Here is a 15,613-nt window from a genome sequence, read left to right as displayed (position 1 = left end):
AATCACCGAAAGCTGTTAATGCGATGCATGAGCGTCTCCATGAGCCGCTTAAGATCCAAACCAGTACGCCGAAAGTTACAATTAACTTGTTTAAACAACGCGCTAGCATTAGCATCACAAGTGCGTAATCCAGCCGTACGTCGTGCCAAAAACGTATCGATCCATCATAACTTGTCATTCCCACAAAGCTGCAACGTTTACACCTGGACGTTTTAATATCTGAAAAATCCCGCGGCGAAAAAACATTTATTTAAAAAGCGTATTTGGAGCAGATGCTGCCGAAATTACGATCGGGGTGCCTTTTTCGAACGAAATATAACGATTTAGATTGGGGAGAGAGATTGCCGAAAAACGAATTAAAACATTGCACTGCAACTTCAGCACGAACTATGTAAATTAAAATTCAACCTCTGCACATCTCTCCTGGCTGGAACAAGCCGCAATCCTATATTAAAAGTTTCCCTTTCCGTATTTTTCTAGTGTTACAAATTCGGCTGCGGCTTCAATCGGGATTTTATTAAACATAAATAATAAGAGCAGCAGCTCCACGTTTTCATTAAATTGGAACGACTGGTGTCTTAATTCACCTGCGTTTGGAGGTTAAACGCGGAAAAATTGAAGGCCTAGTCATTAATTAAGGCGAAAAACTTGCACTTCTTTCTTCTCGACGACATCCGTAGAATTGGAGAAACTATGCGATATCCGGAAGTTGATAGTTTCCGGTGAACAATGCCGACAATTATTTTGACCAGTTTTCATGTTTTATCCGTATCTGATCTAATAACACCTGATCTCCATTACCTCATTTCAAAATTCAGACAAAAAAAAAATGAAAAAGTATGATAACACAATAATAGTTATGGCTGGAAGACTGTGGTCGATAGCCATTTGATTTATCAATAAATTTAATTTCTCTCTCTCTCTCTCTCAATAATAGTTGAAACTTGAAACGTGCATTTCTATGATGACGAATACAATTTCGTCCAAATTCCGAAATAATATGATTTCATACTGACTATTTTTCAACAGGATTGAAAGATAAATTATTACTGTGATTGAAAATAAATTTCATTTTAGGACACTGCGAATGCATTTTATAATTTCTAATTGGAATCACAAAAATGTTTAATCCCCTTTTTCAAAGCTTTTCCTGGAAACAGTAGTAGTTGTTATTGTTATTGTTATTATAGCATGTAACTTTGATTGTATGATAGCACAAAATATGTTTTATTTATCCCCCAGAATAATGAACAAAGAAAGATGGAGCAAATGTCATTTTCAGTAAGCAAATTTTGTCCCCAACATGAACTTTCAAATTTGACATGAAGCGCGCGGAAATGAAAACATCAGTTATACGATATTTTACTCAATTCGCGAGTTTTTCCACAAAGAACGCACTTCGTATATCCCATTGTAAATCAACGTTTCATATCAACTGAAATAAATACCTCAATATATTATCAGAAATTCAGAAAACAATTTTTGAGCTTGCCAAACGACGTGAAACAACCGATAAAACTAGGAGAGCAAAAGTTGCCAAATCTTGGATTTCAGCAGGTAGATAAAGGAAATTATAAATATTCTTCTTATTATAAATTCGATAAGTATGAAAAATATCGGATTCCAAATATTCAAATTTACATATTTAATCGACAATCACTCAAATAAATTTATTTCATTCAATATAATCTACATTCATAAGGATTTAGTCAAATTGTGGATTTGAAAATATGTATATCACAATCCGATAACGTAATCTAACCAAAACAAAACAAAATCCAATCGTCAAAATTATTTTGATATAGAAAATTACGTCTTTTCAGATTAATAATCAGACCATTGAAGCATTTTTATTTTAATATATTTCATTGCCAATTCTCTTTGTCTTCTTTCTACAGAAAACGAGTAAAATTTTGAAAAAGAAAACTTTCTTGCCTTAAGAAGGAACACGACCACATGATTTTCTCTGATCTGCCACTATATTGTCACATGAAGAGAAACAAAAAACGAAACGAAGACGATTGAATGATCAGTGGATGTTAACAATATTACAATATTTTCAACTTTCGTCGAAAGGAAGTAGATACTTTTTTTGAAAATTTTCACAAAATTAGAGTTTAGCCCCTTTTGTTATTTGTTTTTTTGGATTTTCCCGAGGATTTTCCTTACGAATATTTTTGAAATAAAACGGAAAGTCACCAAAATTAAATTTTTTTCATTCGCAAATCAAAAATTTCGAAATATGTACTATAATATAGATTATAGTTTGAAAAAATCAGGTAAAAAACCATAAAATTCGGTGATTTGTAAGAAGAAATATCTCAAATTTCGTTTTTAACTGAGCAGTCACGTCACGTGGTGGTGTGTTCCCTCTTAAAGTTCAGATAGATAGATAGATTAACTTTATTTGATCCATTATATCTTACAGATGTGAATCACGTTACAACAACAAATACAAAAAAAACCTATAACCTACTATTAACTTAAAGCTACAACCTATCCTTAAATCCTTAACACTATCTAATAATTAATTACTCTAAAGTTCATTTAAATCTTCATCATCCATGAATTCTTTAACACTATAATAACATTTTCGAACCAAAAATTTTTTTAATGATTTCTTTTGTTGTACAATATGCCTACTTTTAATAGTTATTTATAATACAAGTGCAGAAGGCATTGATATTCTTCCACGAGTTCAAAATTCAAAAACGTGCCACGAAGTGGCGAGTTTTGGAATGAACGAGTGGTAGAATGAGCCTTCTGTACGAGTATTATACATTATTTTCTCTAATTCATTGCATTTTCTTTGAAATTAATGAAATATTTCCATAAATATATTTTAGTGATTTTTGCATTGAAAAATTTTGGTTGGCAGAACTGATTTCTTTAAGGCAAATTGATGAATTGACAGATAAAGCCGTGGCGGAAAGTTCGGAGTACCAACATAGAATAATAAAATATAACCATGAAAACTGTGCGTTTCTGATATATTCTCGCACGATTTTGTTCTACAAGATGTGGAAGAATGAACGGAATAACCACAGAATTAGAGAGAATATTTAATTATGCTGATTGTAAATGCAATATTTTCTACTGTGAAAACCTTATTGGAATGGTTTTGGAGTTATGAAACTTCGATTAACATCTCGTTTGACTGCGAAATAATCAACCTTTGTGCATGATCTGCATATCTTCCGGCTCGGAGAAGAATCTCGAAAGGCTTTACTTCCTAAATTGTTTCCGTTCGACGACAAAATAATTGCCACACTCCGTCTCGAACTTGGAAATTAATAAAATTCATTTAAATAATATAATCTACTACGGCGCGAGCAAAGTTTCACTTATTAAAACATTGTACTGCCTTCGGTAAGCCCAGATCTCGGAAATTGCTACGTATAAATTCACCTCGAGATGACGTTAATGAAATTTTCTTATTTCTCTGCATAACGACGTTGTGTTTGTTTCCCAAACCACCCAACAGCACCCTTCGGTTCTCGGTTTCCTCGTGCGGGCATAACTCTTCCGTGGATTTAGATGCTGGTTTCTTTTTGTGCCAGTTATTTCATTATAAGGTGCGAAATAGGTGGAAGACAATCGAGGGTGGATGTTTATTGGTGTGTGTGTGGAGGCGGGTGAGATGAGAGGATGTTTGCCGTGAAAATTTCGGTGAATTATAGCCTCGTAAATCACTGGATTCGAAAGGTTTGGATTAGTGTGGAATATTTGGGATCTGGGTGGGGATGTTGCGAATATTGGGAAGATTCTTCGTTGGCATTAATATTATTCAAATGAATTTTGTACAAATGAAATTATGTGAATATATTTAAGAATTTCTTATACAAATTTTTAGCACGTTGAAAGACAACAATGCTCAACTCTACAAAAATACTAATACCAAATTATATTTACTTTTTTTGTCCTTTCAACTTTTTTTAGTATGGTTTTTGTTCTATTAACATTTTCTTGTATTGACTCACTTCACTCATTTAATTTATAATATCTACTCTGGTTCATTCGTTTTCTTTCATTTTCTTCAGCCTTCTGTTAATTATTAAATGTTTCTGCTTTTAAACTTTTAAAAATTCTGCTTCTGATATGTTTTTTTTTCAAATTACGTTGACTTTTTATCTTATTCACGCTATCTTGGATTTATTTTCATTTTTCTGCCTTGGATGACTTCCCAATCTTTACTGTATAAATATTGTCGAAATGGTATCTCTATGGTACTGCTGTCACTGAAATGTTAAAGTTTCTGCTGTTTCTGTGTCCTTTCAACCAAATCTTTCTTATATACTGCCACTCATCGAATTGTAATTTCTCATCATTTAATTCTAGTTATATTACACACTTTTTCAAATTTCAATAAAACATAGATAATTCTTATTCTGAATGTTCTTGATTTTGGAGGAATTGGAAAAGTATTATGAAATTTTGTTGTAGTTTTTAATTTAAAATTGATCCATATGCTTTTTCTAGTGATATTCGCTCTTTCTAATGTGATAAAAAACCATAGCAGTACATATACCTATTATTCTCAAAAATTTATTGATCCACTTCAAAGTAGGCAGCTTCATCAAATAGTTGTTTTGGACAACGACAATTATAAAACACGCGTGAGAAGTTGAAACCTCGACCAGGTGAAAAAAAGCTGTATCTTCGAACTGTTTATATGATTTTTTCCAATGAGTTATTTAAATCCATCTATATTTCATTCACGATGACAGTTTATATTTTGCGATGCAATCCGTCCGTAAACTAAATAAATATAACTCTCGAAGATAACAAGCCCAAATCTCTAATGCTGCGATTTTTGATTAATGGTCAAAATCTTACTAAGATTGAAATGACCTTTTGAAATTCTTGTGAATTTTATTTTCCTAATTTGATCGAATTGGAATTTTGCATATATATATATATATATAAAATAACAGTTTCAGTCCACTAGCCGAATTTCATATTAATTTTTTACCATAACCAGATAAAATCCAAGAATAATATCCAAGAAATACTCAACATTTCAGTAATTTGACATCCGAGAGTTAAGAATTTACGAGCATATGAAGAATAACAATTTGAAGCTTGATGCAAAACCTCTTATTGATTGAACTATCAGAACTATGGAAAATTCAGGCAGAATATCGAAAAAACAAAATCGCTCACTTCAATAAAAATTATTAATTTTTAATGTAAATTTCGAATAGATCTAATTTGGCTAGTATTAGATAAAAAACTATTCGAACCCTCCAAAAATACAACTTCAACATTCGAATATACACTACGTTGTTCTTTTCGTTATACTCTGAACGTTCCTCGAAGAACAGCCTGTACATCGCCTCGAGAACGGCGGTGCCAAAATCGAACTGAGGCACACCCGAAATATAAATTAATTATCCCAATTAAAAGTTGCCGAAAGCAGATTAATCTTACAAAAGCGTTCGAGAATTCCGCGGTAGTTTTAATTTTCTGACCGACTGGAACTGTGAACTACAAAGTCTTTTGACGTGGGCCCCAAAGTCGAAACGAAATAAATTGGAAATCTCCGGGTAAAATCGGGTGATTGAAATGCATTTACAAATTATTTAATTTTCCGCCTTGAAGAACATATTTGTTTCCTAAGGCACGCCCAGTCGAGCGGATCTAACGCAGAAATAACAACTGGAGAGGAATCTAATCTCTTCCTTTATGCCTCCGCTGTTCTTATTGATGCAACAGAAATTTGTTCTCCTCTACCTTTCGTCTTCGAAATGTTTACATTTCGTTTAGCAAAGAGCATGCTGGGCTATTGATCCTCTAATCGCAGCGAGGATACCAACTGTTTATCACAATGCTGTTCTCGTTTTTATATGTTTTCGGTTTTAATGTTTGCATATGTTTAATTCTCCTCATACATCTTAATCTCAAAACTTTTTCTCATTATCTTAGCGTCGATTTTCATTTCAACTTTTTTTACTGAAGTAGTTACGTGATAGCTTTTAGGGATCTTCTTCTATTCATAAATTAACCAATTATTTGTTTTCTCTGATAAAAAACAATTGTTAAATTCAAAGATTTTCAACTGAAAAATTTGCGAGAAGGTGTTAATTCATACGAATGTATAATATAATTATCAGCAATTGATATTCAAATACCAAAAACAATTAAATTCGGCTTGGTTTCTCTTTCAAAAAGTGTGACTGAATGCTTCCTTGCGTTTTACTAGTATAAAGTCACATTATGTTACTATTTTCACCCGGAACTTGATTTAATGAAAAAAGCAAATTCTTTTCAAGTCTGGCAACTTTATATGTTATAAACATAACTTGAATATAAACATAACATAGACATAACATAAGCATAACATAAACATAACATAAACATAACATAAATATAACATAAACATAACTTGAGCATAACATAAACATAACATAACATTATATGTTATAAACATCGAAACATCACCGAAATCTATATTAGTATATAAGCATTGCATTAACAATTTTTGTGGTGAGACTGAATATTTGCCGGCTAAGCGTGGTGATAAAACATTGAGGTATTACCCCGAATCTCTAGTAAAAAAGTTGTCAATCTTTCCATGAATACCGAAAATGCGACATCCCGTAATAGGGAATATCAAATAATCCTCGACTTGGACCGAAATTAGGGGACTCCCCCATTGTCAAATCGACAAAAACGCCTGGTACCGAGTACTTCATCAATAAGGGATAAAAATACAAGTCATGAAACACAATGAGGCTAAAACCTAACACGTGACCCTTTCAATTTCGCAATTTGGGGTGGATTGGAAAGCGGCATCTTTCAGAGATATCAATTCCACATTGTGCGGTTTCTATGATCCATTAAACATGTATTTTATAGCCTGGTTCTTTTGGGAATAGCTAAATACGGTCGGGATTTTTATGGGAGAATGTTTCGCATTTCTGTTAGTCGCTGTTCAGATAAGATAAACCATGAAATATAACCCATATTGAAATATCTCCAATCAAGTGAGCATTTCACTTTCAGTTAACAATACTTTCACGACCTTTTTTTGCGGGAATGACGTTTGAACAGATGCAAAAAGACTATTACGCCAATATATATGCCGATCATCAAATCATTTCCTAATTTTCTGGAATCCACTCTAATGAAAACAGAAAACGGGAGTCTCGAAGTGATAGTTTGAATTTTAAAAAAGTCTACTGGAGCCATATTAGTAGAATACCTTGGCCACTCAATAAGATTTGTTGACTTTTTGGACAGAAACTTGTTCAAATGATAGCCTTGTCATATCGTGGTGATTTTTTCATTTTAGTTAATGAATTGAAAAAAATATTACAATCAAGATCATTCAATTTTAACGGGAAAATCCCTTTTGTAGAGATACCCCAAAATTTCTCAAGCTCAATGAATAATTCGTATTTGAGTGGAGCGTAATCTCCTCTTCATTTCTTTGTCTCCGAAGACCAATTGCATTGCCGTAACAAAAGAAGCGTTCATTCAAACGAAATAGCTTTTTTCTTTCTTAATCTGGGATTATGAATCTTTTATAGACGCTCCCAAAGGAATACCTGGAAGACGTCTGCTGTCTATAGGGATAGATTATTGCCCTTCGTGTTTTTAAAGTGCTTATAAGCGTTTCAGGGAAATTACTGTATCTAATCAAATAAAAGCAGTCTGAATTGTTCATGTGTGCCAAGAGGAAGGAAGTAATATATGAAATTTGACTTGCGTCACTGTTTCGTGATATCAATTCTTAATAACACGACAGGGGATGGAAAAAGAATATCCGTTTCAATCTAATCAGTTTTATATACGTCGTCAGCAATTCTGAAGGTTCACCTGTACTCACATGAGTTTTCGCGATCTTCCGTATAAATACATAAAGAAGATTTGAAGGAGTTCCACAAGGTTCAATTCTTTGCACATTTGATTTGAATTTGATGCCTTTAATGTTGAATATGTCAATTAGATGTTTTTTGTAACTATTCTGTCGTGATTGTGTGTGTTAGTTTTTCACAATTATTATTTTATTTCGTTCATTTCTTCGAAGGAAGAGTGTCAGCCATCAAGGGGGTGAACTACCCCACTGAGAGAATAGCAGGAAGCAATATTACATCACCGATGTCGGCTTGATCGATTTTTCATAACTGAGGGGGAGGAGAACATTTCTGTTTACAATATATTAAAAGGGCTTCAACCCCCACACCAGAAACACTAGGCCACTAGGGTTCATCGATTCCGATAATTTGCCTTGTTCTCCGTTCAGTTTATAACGCTGATACAAGATGGAACAGACGACGTTTTCGAATGTGAATACGTCAATGAGAAATTGTTTCGAAACACTGCTTGGCTGAAGAAAACCATTGTGAACAAATTTTTAATTTTGTAGGTATTTATGTTCAGAGGTTATCCAATTTATGGCCGGACATGACATACTTGCATTTGACTATGAATTCGTCATAGGTATGTCGTTTGAGACATTACATTCTCAAAATTCGAAAAATACAGACATATTGGCGAAATGTTAAGCGGTATTTCTCTTGACGTATTCTAACAAAAATTTGTTATTAATTCTTTTCTCATGTAATATTATAACAGATAAAATTTTGCATGCAAAACAAGAAAAGTAGTAGTTGCTTTTTTATTCTTCCAATATAAAACACTCAAGTCAACAGTCCTCGTGAATATATTGTTTGTCTTTTTATGACATTCAATGTCTGTGTAAGTAGAAGAATCATCGATGACTTCTAATTCTATTATGAGTCGGTTCGATACTCAGTGATCGACCATAAAGTTACTGAACTGCTCGAATCGGAACACTTCATTACAGATACATTATAATTGTTACTCTAGCAATAGAAATGGTGTGAATTATTAGCAAATTGATCTCGATCACTGTGAAATGACTCCCCCAGGCGAGTTATTAACTCGTACGCTGATTCGTAAAATGAGTATTCAACAACAATTATTAGCATTCCGGAGAGAGTTTTCATTTGATTTATCGAGAGAATTGGAGCCATGGGGGAAGCTGAATTCTCATCAACTGATATATTGCGAAATCTGAGCTACGTCGTGATCCTGGAACACGATCAATCGCCACGGTATAAAATAGTCCGATATGAACCACAGAAATTCATTCAGGTTTCGTCAATGATGTGAACTCTCCGATAGGAACCATAGAAATTCATTGATGCTTTATTATCATTGTAAACAGTCCAATATGAACCATCGAAATCAGAGGCGTCTCGTGAATATTTTTCATCAGTCAGCAGATTTCCACAACATTTTGAGGTATTGCATTAATTTTTGATACCTGAAGTAATTTCTGCTGTACAGGGTGATCTTACAGTTTACTAACAAACTTTTTAATATGGAAGGCCATTAATTTCAACCCAAAAAAATCATTATGGGAACATATGTCCGATTTCAATTATTCAAGGAAATAATGGCTTCACAAGTTTCATGTCTATTGATATAATTTAGTAATAACAAAAACGGATGCTTGGAAACACGCGTGAATACACTTATTTCTTTATTGTCAGTAAGTATTCTAATTGTGATGTTCTGTTACACTAAAATTGTTGCAGACAATTATGACTTGGTACTAAGTTAATAAGTTACACCTTATAATATACTCTTACAGCACGGAAAAGTATGTTTTAACACAGAACACGACACTATGCCCTACATACCACTAAAAATTAAACGTTTTTTCAATAAGAATTTAAAAAAAATTGAAATTATCTGCATAAATAGGTGGTGGATAACATATTAGACTTGATTTTTACATGTTCTTGAAAGTTTTTTGAAGAGATTGTCATTAAGAAAAAGGAACTGAATAGTTTAGTCTAGCAAAGCCAGTAGAGGTAAAAAATTATGTAATTATTCAATTTTAATTTATTGCGACGGCAATGTCCCTTCTCGGGCGCCATTTTTTGAAATTCATCTAGTATTTATCATAGTTCTGAGTTGTGATCTTGTTTCATAACCTCATTGTCTATATCTCGGCATACCGTTGGTGCGGCGTAGCCCATGTAGCTATACGACACCTCGAACTTTTTCAGCCATAAGCTTATCTTCGTGAAATTTCACGGATCGCGCCAATAAAGTAGCAATCGTGACGTAAATGGGCAAAGAAGAGTGCCCAGCCTTAATCTGAGCGCAGTGTGGTTTTCTATTATGTTGTCAGAATGATACAAACGGCCCCAATAACCGCGAGGCGTCCGGGGAGCGCCAGCTACCGGACAGCTGATAAACAATACTGCCCCACGGCACAGCCAACGTGATTCATTGCGATAGTGGACTCTCCTGCGATGCTCTCTCCTCTTACGGTGCCCACTGCGACGGACTTGTCTTATTAACGTGTGTGCTTGCTTAGACGACTAATTTCTGACGTACATATTTGGTTAAGATTACACTACGTATTGTGTATACGAAATTAGACTATTTGGGATTATGTTGAAATATCTTATACAGCGTGTTAATGGAGAATTGTTTGAAATTTTTCTCGGAATCCGTAGCAGATACGACAAAACTAATGGACTTCGACTAGGATTTTTGTTGCCATCAGCATTCATGCTTTTTCTTAAAATGTTACTTAGCAACGTGTTTTTTCGACTTTTTTCAGAAAAATCAGATGCCCTTATGTTATTACCCACAAAAATTCTACACTTGAGATCTTATACCAACACGAATGCGAAATTGAGTGGTGGAATTGCGTTCTACAACGAGTATTAGACGACATTTCCTCTATTTCAGTCAAGTTTTGTGACATATTCTCGAAATTCAATAAAAAACTCAGATTATACATCCTAGTGATTTTTGTGTTGTATCTTGGCAGTTGGTGTGACTGTTACGAAAATTGACAGATTACGGAATTTGAATTTGAGTCGTAAGTTTCGAATTTTGGAATAATTTATCATTACGAATAAAATTCGTGAATTATGTCTGACGAAATGAATTTAACACCACATGAATCAAGAGAAACTTCGAATAATGTTGCTTATCATTTCACTATATCCAATTCATATTATATTGACAAATGACGTGTGTTGAAATTGATAGGATCGGAAGTCAGTGTTGAAAACCACAAAACGAAAAATATAACTGAAAACAATGCTATAATGAGTTCATTACAGCACTGTTTTTAGTACTGTAATGAACTCATTAAGATACTGAAATAGAGAAAATTAATATTGTATAGATATTAGGAATGAAATCATCAAAATCATCTTCCAGGAATGCTGTAATCAAAGAAAATTTGTACAAATGTTTTTTTTTGAACGATTGAGGAATATAATGGAGTACTTCTTTGACGTTCAAGTTTCTATTAAATCTTCCTTTCTTCAAACTGAAATACGTTTTTCGGTTAAAACATCTCCATCAAAATTGATGACATAAATCAAAGGACACCCACTCTGATATAAAGTATTCCCATGGAGGAAACCAGAAGCTTAAACAAACCCAGCGCTTCCGTTTGTAACTAGGCGCCACCAAGAAGTAACTGTTGTAAATCAAAACGAGAAAAGACTGCGGTGTTTATACAATTCCCCGGTATAACTTCCTTGTTAACAACATAACAACGTTGTTGGCACGTAGAGATAAAAGAATAAACTGTATTTAACAGCTGCCAGCATTGGTCACAAAATATTACACGTTGATTTTCTTTTACTACCAGTTTTATTGCCTTCTCCCTCCTTCGCGTCTTGCACAGTCGATAAATATGAAACCATTTTTCTGAATGGAATTGAAGACCGGATTAACTTCGATTTATTGCTGGCTGTTGAGTTAATGTTCGAGAAATGGCGAATGCACTAGCAGAGTGAGCTGTGCGGTATTTAGGATTATTGTAAATCGATATGATATGACGCAAACCTACGCATTTTGGCTCATTGAATCCTATAATGAAAATACGATTATCTAGAATTGTAGGGAAATTTTTCATCGATACCATTCGATATTGTCGGTTGGTTTATTAGTCCAGTCAATATGCGTTTTTTACAGGAATGTTTTGAGGTAGTTTTGATTTCTTCGATTTTATTTGCCTTTTGGGAACATTGAAAAAAAATGCAAAAAAAGGTAAAAAATATTTAGGTATACAATAAAATACTCAAATAAATATTTTTTCCCGAATGACAGCAAAATAACAATTTTGCAGTAACATATGAATCAGCAAAGTATAACTTTTCCTGCAAAGTAACACCTGTTTACCTAGACAGCAAAATGATCATTTTTAATGGGAATTAAACATTGGACATTGTCTGACAATCAATATTTTTTGCCACCTCCCTTATTTCTGGAGGAGTAAGTTCTTCTAAGTTGCTATCATTGTCCATAATATGAATATATCCGATATCTTTCCAAAAAACTGTCAAATATTTTTTAAGTTGTCAAACTATAATTATAATGGACATATACAATTATAGCAACCAACCATTCCAACAATTGCAATTTCTATCATATTTCGTTTTACTTTATCACTACCGAAATAATAAAATATACTATTATAAACAATAGAAGAAAAAATTATATGTTCAACTCGGCAGCAGTTGCTGCCTAGTTGAACAAATAATTATTTTTCGAGTTATATGCAAAAAACTGCCAAAAAATTAAATTTTCACCTTTTTTTGAATTTTCTTATTGTCAGTTGGTTTATTGAGAATTTTCGAGGATCGATATAAAGCCAAGCCCATACGATGGGGTATTGGGCAAGGACTTTGTGGCTGGCCCATTATACCCCAATCACGAATGGGGCCAGCATTTAACTTATTTTCTTAAAAAAATGTAATAATCCCTCCTTATTTCCAATGCAAAACCGGCTCAGTGTGAAACAGCGATTGAGGAACACATTCAATCATCCATAACCTATAATTTACGTCCGGAACGCTATAGCCAATTCGTATCTGATTGCACTGCCATCATTCCGAAAATTTCTATAACGCACACAATGCGCCTCTGGTACTTTTGCAAATCGGGCACTCTAAACACAGCCCGAGGTTGTCCAAATTTTTGGCAAATGGCGATCTGATGCAAACACGATGATTTTAACGTTCTCCTACGGAGTTTTTGTGGCAATATGTTTTTTTACACGTATGAGCATTCATTGCAAATATCAAGAATTAATAATACTATATGATTCTGATAAATATTTCAAAATTAAAATATTATATTAGACATTAAACTTCTTGGGTTCAATTGTTCAACCAACTAGCTTGACGTTTTAACTAACTAGGTACTTGATTTGAAAATCAAGCTTGTGAAAAATTACATACTTGAGCTTGACTTGATTTTAGATATTTATTGCGTGACTTGATATCAAGCTACTTGATATTACTTGAACTTGAAATGCACGCATCGCACGGCATATATTTCTGCAATCTCATACGCGCTTAGACTAAATAAAGGGATTCCTCGAGCGCAGAGAGACTGAAGCATTCGCCAGTGTGACTTTATAAGTAGTTTTCTGACATTTTTTGAAATCTATTGATAGATTTTGGTAGTTCCAGAATAGTTATTTATAATACAAGTGCAGAAGGCATTGATATTCTTCCACGAGTTCAAAATTCAAAAACGAGCCACGAAGTGGCGAGTTTTGGAATGAACGAGTGGTAGAATGAGCCTTCTGTACGAGTATTATACATTATTTTCTCTAATTCATTCCATTTTCATTGAAATTAATGAAATATTTCCATAAATATAATTTAGTGATTTTTGCATTGAAAAATGTTGGTTGGCAGAACTGATTTCTTTAAGGCAAATTGATGAATTGACAGATAAAGCCGTGTCGGAAAGTTCGGAGTACCAACATAGAATAATAAAATATAACCATGAAAACTGTGCGTTTCTGATATATTCTCGCACGATTTTGTTCTACAAGATGTGGAAGAAGGAATGGAATAACCACAGAATTAGAGAAATATCTTTCCAAACTTGGCCAAAATGGCCAACGATTTTTTATCAACGCCAGCATCTTCAGTTCCTGTTGAAAGACAATTTTCCAAGCTGCTCTTACAGTTACAAACACCCGCAATAGGTTAGGCGACAAATCTATAAGATGCCTCATGTGTCTTAGATCCTGGATGGAAAATTATGAAATCAAACAAAGTCTGAAGGTTTCTCAATATCAAGAAAATTTATTTTTTTATTATTTTTCATTTTGTTACTATTTATAGTGATTTAATTTATGTTTTTATTTCAAAAGTTATCAGAAAAAAACTTTAACACCCTGTATCTCGAGAACAATTCATTTTCGGACCTACTTATCGGACTTTTTTTCTTAGTATGATCCGAGGAATATGTTATTTTCGTTTGTACCGTCAATCTCGAGAAATAGACCAGCAAAGAAGTCTTGAAAATGAGTTTTAAGGGAACAACCTCTGCATTATATCTTTTTGAAACAGTAACCGTAAGCATATTGACTTTTCAGTTTTCTTCAAATTTCGGCTCAGCATTTTCCTTTGTCCAAATTTCGATAGATTTCTTGCTCCCCTTGACCAAGAAAATCGAAACAAACACAATTATTATATTGCCGTGTAAATAAAGAAAAGCGAAGACGATCACTCCAGATATGGGTTCGTCTGTTTGTTGACGTGTTCATCCATTAGATGGCGTCCGCCGCAGATATCAGATATCGCGGGGTCACTCGACAAATCAACCCCTCTTTGATTTATTGGCTTCATTTCCGGTTATTTACTGTCATACTTTTTCTTCTTTCCACAACTCAATTACAAGGGAACGCGTGGAAGTCCACCACTTCTTGATGGCGTTATCTCAGATGTCCACTGCTGTTTTATTGGATATATAAATCGTATTATTTTGAAGGAAATTGGTTTATTTGTCGGGAATTACTGGGGGTCTTTCATGGCACACTAGACTTACCGAGAGGGATGAAATATGTCTTCAATTTCGGCATTAGGTTCATTGTTTCAATTTTGGTACTGCCAACAGTTATTGAACATCGAACAAAAATGTATGAATACCTATGATATTAGGGATTCATCAAGCCAAGTAGCTTGACATTTTAACCAACTACTTGACTTGAAAAACAAGCTCGTGAAAAATTACATACTTGAGCTTGACTTGATTTGATTTTAGATATTTATTGCTTGACTTGACTCAGACCAAATGAGGAATATTCTTCCAAACTTGGCTATAATGGCCAAGGATTTTTTATCAACGCCAGCATCTTCAGTTACTGTTGTAAGACAATTTTCCAGAGCTGCTCTTAAAGTCACAAAAACCCGCAATAGGTTAAGCGACAAATCTTTAAGATGGCTCATGTGTATTAGATCCTGGATGAAAAATTATGAAATCAAACAAAGCCTGGAGGTTTCTCAATATTAAGAAACTTTATTTCTTTTTGTTTTGTTAGGATTTATAGTGTTTTCATTTATGTTGCTATTTCAAAAAAGTTGATATTTCCGGTTTTTTTTATACAATAAGTTCAATAAATAAAAGTGTTTTTTAAATGGCTCCTTCTCATTTCATCATTTTTTGATTGAAGAGACACTACACAATAAAATTGCTAAAAGTCAAGTAGCTTGATATGATTCAATTACTTGACTATGACTAGCTTGATATGATAAATACTTTACTTAACTTGAGATTGAAAAACTACTACTTGACTTGAGCT

At 33.6% G+C, this 15,613-nt stretch overlaps 1 protein-coding gene across 3 annotated transcripts in view; it reads left to right on the top strand.

Moving 5' to 3' along the window:
* The window catches only part of LOC123684874 (dachshund homolog 2), a 283,084-nt gene that overhangs the window by 59,430 nt on the left and 208,041 nt on the right, over positions 1–15,613 (top strand). The gene's annotated exons all lie outside the window — the stretch shown is intronic.

This window comes from Harmonia axyridis, chromosome 7 (genome assembly GCF_914767665.1).
Source record: "Harmonia axyridis chromosome 7, icHarAxyr1.1, whole genome shotgun sequence".
Taxonomy (NCBI): Eukaryota; Metazoa; Arthropoda; class Insecta; order Coleoptera; family Coccinellidae; genus Harmonia; species Harmonia axyridis.
The sequence above is the reverse complement of the archived record's forward strand: the minus strand, read 5'-3'. Positions and strand labels throughout refer to the sequence as shown.